At 41.1% G+C, this 8404-nt stretch overlaps 1 long non-coding RNA gene across 2 annotated transcripts; it reads right to left on the bottom strand.

The window, feature by feature from the left end:
• Positions 1–6300: 6300 nt before the first annotated feature.
• Positions 6301–8078, bottom strand: LOC142543114 (uncharacterized). 2 transcript variants are annotated; one of them, XR_012819657.1, is made up of 3 exons: positions 7530–8078; positions 7225–7291; positions 6301–6640 (listed from the first exon to the last, which is right to left on the bottom strand). It is a non-coding gene; the product is annotated as an uncharacterized LOC142543114 (long non-coding RNA). The 2 variants fall into 2 exon arrangements; XR_012819658.1 differs by lacking the exon at positions 7225–7291.
• Between the last annotated feature and the right edge of the window lie 326 nt (positions 8079–8404).

Genomic DNA, 8404 nt, shown 5'->3' on the forward strand with positions numbered 1-8404 from the left:
AGTTTGTCTTCATCCATAACTGAAAGATTCTGACTGATGCTTCGAACTGGTCAGCTGAACTGATCTTCAGTTGGGCTGGTCAAATCAGTTGACCCGTCAGTTGAACTGATTTCACTCTTGTTCAGTTGAACTGATCAGTTGGGTTTCTTAATCAGTTGAACACTCCTTTGGCTGGCCAGGCTTCTGAGGTTCTCCTGCTGAACCACCTATCAACTGGACAATCAGCTGGACTGCTCAATTGACTTAATAGTTTGACTGATTCAGTTTGTGCGATCAGTTGGGTCTTCAATTTGCGATGTAAACAGCTCGTCAGTGATCCTAGATGCTGCACATTAAGGTAGATTATTAGTAACATAATTATCAAGTTTTGTTATCATCAAAATCAAGATTACGAACTTGAAAAGTTCCAACAATGATGCAAGGACGTTTACGAAAATTTTTCTGAAATAATGGCACGTCTATGTTATGTAAGTATGTTCAAAGTTAAGTTATTTGTGTGTTACTTTCAAATGCATGTGGTTTTATTATACGTTACTTGAAATTCTCAGTTTATACATGTTGAGTCTTTAGACTCACTAGACTTGATCGATGCAGGTGAGGACGAGTATGAGGAGACGAGGGGCGGGGATCATTGAGCTGGCTCGGATTGTGCGGTGTACTAACCCGAGGACCGCCTTAGTTTTCAAGGATTTTAATTTTTATGCATGAAAATAAATTGTTTACTCTGATTTATTTTAATGAATTTTAAACAAGTATTTGTTGCAAATTGTTTACAATTTCAAATATTTGTTCAAGCACTTTAATTATTTGACACTTTGAATGAGAATTTCTTATTTAAGAAAAATTTTATTTTTCGCAAAATTTTAAGTATGTTTAAAAAGTACGGTACGCTACAGTTGGTATCAGAGCCGACCTCTCCTATTACAGTGTGGTTCAAGAACGAACCAAGCGGAAGCTGGTGGGCATGTGAGGCACGGGGCCGAAGAGGGCGGGGAGTGATCGCGCGGTGCTATGAGATTGCACGGACAATGAGCGGCTCCTGGCAGGCTTCTAAGCGGAGGGAACATGAATGAACCGATCTTACACCGGAAGGAGAGGGATTCCGAAACTGTTCAGGTATGAGACTGTGCGGTTGAGGAGGGCTTAAAAAATTTGATATATACTACTCGTATCAAGAAGGTGAATCTTCTTTTCGGTAGCTCATCACATAAGAACTCCAAAGTTAAGCGTGCTTGACTTGGGGCAATTTTGGGATAGGTGACTCCCTGAGAAGTTTCCTATGGTGCATGTGAGTGAGGACATAAGCACGCTGGAAAGAATCGTCTTGATACAGTGAGGACAGTTGTCGAATATGGGGCGTTGCAATTGGTATCAGAGAGGTGTTCTTGCAACTACTGCCAGTTGCAAGAAGCTCACGAAGTCACGCCTCAAATCTGTAAGTTTTAAAGTTTTAAATTATTTCAAGTAGTAAGCATCAACGTCATGATTTCAGCATGTACAAGTTTAAATTCGATTTACGTGTATCTTATGATATGGATATTACGTACTTGCATTCTTGCATGTTGGTTTACATGTTGGGTAAATTTTGGAACAGTATGACTCCTAGACGTGTTATTGCACGAGGAGCAGGCGAAGAGAATAGAGAGGCTCGGGATGAGGAGAGGGCCACTCCTCCTCACCCACCCCCAGATATGCAGGCACAAATGCTTGCGGGGATGACTCAGTTCTTCGCATAGTTTGTGGGGAACAATACTGGAGTTGATACCGGGGCGAGGCCCAGGCAAGAGGCAGTGTATGAAAGGTTCAAGAGGATAAACCCAAATGAGTTCTCGGGGACTACTGACCTGATGATAGGTGAGGGATGAATTAAGTCCATTGAGGTGATTTTCGCTTTTATGGAGCTACAGGATGCACACAGAGTTAGATGTGCCACCTTTTTGTTGACATGGGACGCCAGGCTGTGGTTGGAGAGCGCGTCTGTGTCAGTGAATTTGCAGACTCTGTCTTGAGATGGTTTTAAGGAAGTTCTTCTACTCCAAGTACTTCACTGAGGAAGTGTGCTCCAAACTGACCAGGGAGTTTATGACCTTGCTGCAGGGAGACAACAGTGTAGCCGAATTTGTGAGAAAGTTTGAGAGGGGGTGTCACTTTGTGCCCCTGATTGCTAATGATGTCCGGGAGAAGTTGAGGCATTTCATTGATGGTTTACTGTCGATATTTCGCCGTGATGTTAGAGTTGATGGTCCTACTACTTATATTGTTGCTATGTCGAGAGCCTTGGTGGAGAGCAAGACTAAAAAGACATGGAGAATGACAGGCAGGGCAAGAGGCCCTATCAGTCGCCCCAACAGCAGCAGCATCAACAGCAATTCAAAAAACCTTTCCAAGGACAGCAGGTAAATAGGCCGTTTCAAGGACCGCCGAAAGGCAAAGGTCCTATACCGCAAGAGAAGCTCCTCAGAAGTTGAGTACCCAGTGTGCCCGAAGTGCAACCGTCAGCACATGGGCCAGTGTTTATGGGGTTCTAGAAAATGCTTCAAATGCGGAGCCAGTGATCATATGTTGAGGGACTGCCTGCAGTGGAGGCAGCCAACCCAGGGGAGAGTGTTCGCCGTGCATGCTGAGGAGGCAAACCTAGACACGACTCTTTTGACTGGTAACCTATTTAATTCAGCACAGTATTTATTTTTGGTCATGCATGATTTGAATTTTACTTGGTAATATTAGTATGTTGTTTTCGTATTTTAGAGACTTTGGATAGAAATTTCCAACTATGCATGAGGCGAAGATTAGTATTTTGGGGTATAAGTTTATGTGTTGTGCGAACGTCCTTCAGGAAATATCTTTATAAAGAGAGTAGCCACGAAGGCCCTGTTAAATACCGGGGCTACTCACTCTTTTATCTGATGTGAGCTACTCCGTGACACTCCCATCAGGGGAGGAGTTGTAGTGTGGTCAGAGATATCGATCTTGAACTACAGGGCCACCTAGTTTACGCTGACCTGACTGTGTTGCCAATGACAGAATTTGATGTTATCTTAGGGATGGACTGGCTGACGAAGAACAGAGTTCTTATTGATTTTCAAAAAAGATCAGTGTTGGTAAGACCGTTGGGCATGGAGCAATTTTTTTTTGAGCCAAACATGTGGAGAAGTTTCTCTCGCATGATCTCTTGGATGCAGGCACGGAAACTTATACTTAATGGGTGTCAGACATTCTTTGCTAGTATCATTTCAGCACCTGAGGCACCCACCCCGTCGATATCCGATGTGCCAGTTGTCAGTGATTTTCCTGACGTTTTCCCAGACGATGTCACAGGCCTTCCACCAGAGAGAGATGTGGAGTTTGCCATTGACCTTGTGCTAGGCACTGTGCCAAGCTCTAAGGCACCGTACAGGTTGGCTCCAGCAGAGATGTTAGAGCTCAAACATCAAATTCAGGAGCTCCTAGATAAATAATTCATCCGCCCTAGTTTCTCACCATGGGGTGCACCAGTACTTTTCGCAAAGAAGAAAGATGGAAGCATGAGGCTGTGTACCGATTACCGAGAATTGAACAAGGTAACGATCAAGAATAAATACCCATTACCAAGGATCGAGGACTTATTCGATCAGTTGCAGGGAGCTAAAGTCTACGTTCTGGGTATCATCAACTGAAGATAAAAGATACAGATGTTCATAAGACAGCCTTCAGAACTAGATATGTGCATTACGAGTTCTTAGTGATGCCATTCGAACTGACCAAAGCTCCAGTAATTTTTATGGACCTAATGAATCGATTATTTCAACCCTACCTAGATCAGCTCATCATAGTGTTAATTGACGATATTTTATATACTCAAAGAGCTACAAAGAGCACAGTCAGCATTTGGGTAAAGTTTTTCAAGTCTTGCAGAGTCGCAAGTTGTTTGCAAAATTCAGTAAGTGTGAATTATGGTTGAAGAAAGTAGTATTTTTGGGACATATCATATCTAGCAGTGACATTGAGGTGGATCCAGCTAAAGTGGCCGCAGTAAAAGAATGGATTGAGCCAAAGAACGCGTCAGAGATCCGTAGTTTTCTAGGCTTGGCAGGCTACGACGGAAAATTTATTTAGGGGTTTTCCTCGATTGCAATGCCACTCACTTCATTGACGAAGAAAAATGCTAAATTTGTATTGAGTGATGATTGCCAGAAGAGCTTCGTTACTTTGAAGCAAGATTTTATCACAGCGCCAGTTTTGGCCATTCCATCAGGGCAAGGAAATTTTGTGTTATACACCGATGCTTCTAAGCTCGGTTTAGGCGCAGTTTTGATGCAGCTTGGTCGGGTTATAGCTTATGCCTCCGGACAATTAAAGGTAAATGAGAAGAACTACCTGACTCATGATCTCGAATTAGATGTCGTTGTCTTTGCGTTGAAGATATGGAGACATTATTTGTACGACAAGAAATTTCAGATAGTCACTGAACACAAGAGTCTCAAGTACTTCTTCACGCAGAAAGAGCTGAATATGAGACAAAGACGGTGGTTGGAGTTGGTAAAAGACTACGATTGTGAAATTAGCTACCATCCAGGGAAAGCTAATGTTGTGGCAGATGCTTTGAGTAGGAAAGTAGCAGTCGTAGCACAACTATCAGCGCAGAGATCTCTTCAGTCAGAGATTCAGAGGTTTGGCTTAGAAGTTTATCCTAAGGACAGAGCTCCCAAGTTGTCTAATCTGACAGTTCAGTCTTCTTTGCAAGACCGAATCTGTAGAGGTCAGCCTTCAGATGATCGATCAGCAATAGAAATGGAGACTGAAGGATGAAGCCAAGGGCAGTGTACTCTATACAGTGTCTGATGGTATTATGAGGTACAGAGGAAGGATGTGGGTGCCTAGTGTAGATTCGATCAGAGAGGATATTTTGACAGAGGCACGCACATCTCCGCATTTCATCCATCCAGGAGGTACCAAGATGTACAAGGATTTACAGATATTGTATTGGTGGCCAGGGATGAAGCGGGACATTCGTCAATTTTTATCCGAGTGTCTCACTTGACTGCAAGTGAAAGCAGAGCATCAGAGGCCTGCAGGTATGCTTAAGTCACTCCTTATTCCCGAGTGGAAATGAGATAATATTAGGATGGATTTCTTTGTTGGATTGCCGAGGTCAGACAGAGGATCTAATGCCATTTGGGTTATAGTAGATCGACTTACTAAATTGACACACTTCTTACCGGTGAAGATGAATTTCTCCATGAATCAGTATTCAGGGCTCTATATTCACGAGATATTCTGATTGCACGGAATCCCAGTTTCTATTAAGTCCGACAGGGACCCGAGTTTTACATCGTCATTTTGGAAGAGTTTACATTAATCCATCGGGACGAAGTTGCTATGCAGTACGGCATTTCACCCTCAGACAGATGGTCAAACTGAGCGTGTAATTCAGATACTGGAAGATTTGTTGCGAGCTTATGTCATCGATTTCCATGGGAATTGGGAATCGAAACTACTTCTAGTGGAGTTTACTTACAACAACAGTTTCCAATCATCCATAGGTATGGCTCCCTACGAAGCAGTGTATGGAAAGAAGTGCAGATCGCCGATTCATTGGGATGAAGTCAGTGAGAGATCAGAACTAGGTCTATAGATTGTTCAGCAGACTGCAGATGTGGTGGTCAAGAGCCGAGACAGGATGAAGACCGCCCAGAGTCGCCAAAATAGTTATGCTGACAAGAGGAGAAGGGATCTCAAATTTGTCGTAGGAGATCACGTACTCGTAAACATAGCACCTATGAAGGGTGTTATGAGATTTGGGAAGAGAGACAAGCTGAGTTCGAGATTCATTGGGTCATTCAAAATTCTTGACAGGGTTGAGACATTTTCTTATCGTGTAGCTTTATCGCTGAAGCAGGAAGCCCGCGCCTACCTCGAGGAACTCTGTCATTTCCTCCGATATTCTGTGCCCCGGACTCCTGAACCACTTCTTTCCTTTACCTTTATTTCCTCTAGTTGCCATTCTACAGGATTTAAGGTTAAATTCCCAAAATATTCAATAACCTCAATGTAAGCCAAAACACTTAAATAAAACTCAAATGTATAGTCTACATGTCATATCTCTAAGATACTAACATGTAATTCATTCCAGGCAAGAGCAAGTAATTTCAAATAATCAAACACATGCGCACAAATATCTTGTGCCTAAACTCGAGTGTACTAACTCTAGTGCGATCGTATCCCAGTCTACGCTCTGATACCAACTGTGAGGGCCCGTTATCCTAATCACGATTTATTAACATGCAATCTTGATTTATCAGTAAACAGCGGAAAAGTGAGTTAAAAATTTGCGTTTGGGCCTATAAAAATTTCAGCATGACCTTCCCATAAATAGGACATACCAGAAAATCAAATACTCAAAATAAACAACATATGCCTCAATAAACACAACAGCATACACACGTGCCAGCCAGGCACGATCATGACATATCCAAACCAAAATATCATAGAGTCGACAAGGCTCGATAATACCATAATACAATCCTCAAATATATACATAGAGTATCTGGGAGACAGCAACACCACGCAGTACCTAAATACAACTGCGTTTACTCTCAAGGAGCTCTGGTACTTCCTGAGGCTTCCTCTCGAGCGCCTGAGGTCGAACCACCTGTACCACCTGTCATGTCCACACACAAAAGACACGACAGCCCCCTCTCGGGGGTCAGTAACCCCAGTACGAGACATCAAGAAACCACGATATATGACATAGAAATATAATGATGCCATGCATGAATGCAATGCATGAATAGGTGCAAGATATCAGGATCTCAGGAGTCAAATGATCGATATCAACAATCATACATATATGCTCGAGCTGGTCCACGACTCAGCGGACCGTGCCTGGGATATGGCCCAGCCTCGAAGCCAGCAACTACCTAAGCCGGACCGAATCAAGGTAGCCAAACATCTCCAGAACACCATATCATATCATATATATAACGGATCTCAACCGAAATATAACTGGATCTCAATAACAGATAGGCTCAATATGATATGTTCAGTGGTATTGATGTATCTAACTAAGATAAAATGTGTGTGAACAAAAGAAATATTTTATTTTATTTTGCACATCAATTACCAACTGATAATATGCGAGTCAGCATATAATATCACATAAATCAGCAAATAGCAAATAAATCATACACAGGATCGTCAGATGCCTCTGTCAGACATCGTGAAAAATAGCTGATCTCTACGTACCTTAACTAATTTACTAGTAACTTAAATCCTCAAGAAAGTCCTGGAAATGTCAACTCAGACAAATCACCTGAATATTAATTTAAATGGTCTTATTATCATATAAAAAATTTCAGAACCATTTAAATTCACTAAAAATCCAATTTCAACCATTTAGGCATTTTAAATTCCTAAATTTCCAATATTCGACTAAAATGCCTAAAATCAATCATTTTTATTTTATCGTCGTAAATATTCTTTTTAGCTTTAAGTGACGCTAAATTAATATTTAAGCGACTGAGATAAATTCTAGGTTCACCAGATTATACCTCCAACTTGCACAATTCTGGAACCTACAACAATAACCCAATAATTAATTAATAATGATACAATATTTGAGTCGAAATTAAATTAAATTCACATAGGCAATAATTCGCACCGATACAACTTGTACTTCCAATAACAGTGGCTAAGATCGAGCCTAAACCAAAGCTAACCGGCAACAGGCGGCAAACTCGCCGGAGAAGATGACCGGAATCACGCAGAAAAACAGAGCCGACCGGTCGTTCTCGAAAATTTGCAAAAGTGGTATCAAAAGAAAGCTTATGACATAAGGAACAAAACCCCTTAATTAATTTTTAGTTTTGATCGGCGGAGGACGGCGAATTTAGCAGTGAAAGAGGCGGCGTTTTTGCCGGGTTTTCGGAAATCACGATTTTACCTAGCAAGAGTGCTATCAATTGAAAGCTTACGTCGATAGCTTTCCAATCGTATATTTAATTGAATTTTTCGGCGACTGGTGCGGCCACAATCGGCGGTCAAAGTGAGCGGTGGAATGAAGCTAAATGGAGTTTACGGTGGAGAGAGAAATTCATCCGACGATGATTATCTTTCATGTAATATATATATATATATATATATATATATATATAATATATATTATATTAATATTATATGTGTGTGTTTATTTTTTATCTTTTGGGTTCGAAACTTGACCCGATTCATTTTATTTCAACCCTCGTGTGCTATAAAATTTAAATATGCATAAACACACAATTTAATTATTTGGATTAATTATTTTAAATTTCTCAATTTAAAATAATTAATCTTAATTATCGCCAAATAACATATAATTAAATCGGGTCATTACACATAATTTATGATTTGCATTCAATGGGATTAAATTTTATGGGTAGTTGGCTCT

The sequence above is a fragment of the Primulina tabacum genome, chromosome 4 (assembly GCF_025594145.1).
Source record: "Primulina tabacum isolate GXHZ01 chromosome 4, ASM2559414v2, whole genome shotgun sequence".
NCBI lineage: Eukaryota > Viridiplantae > Streptophyta > Magnoliopsida > Lamiales > Gesneriaceae > Primulina > Primulina tabacum.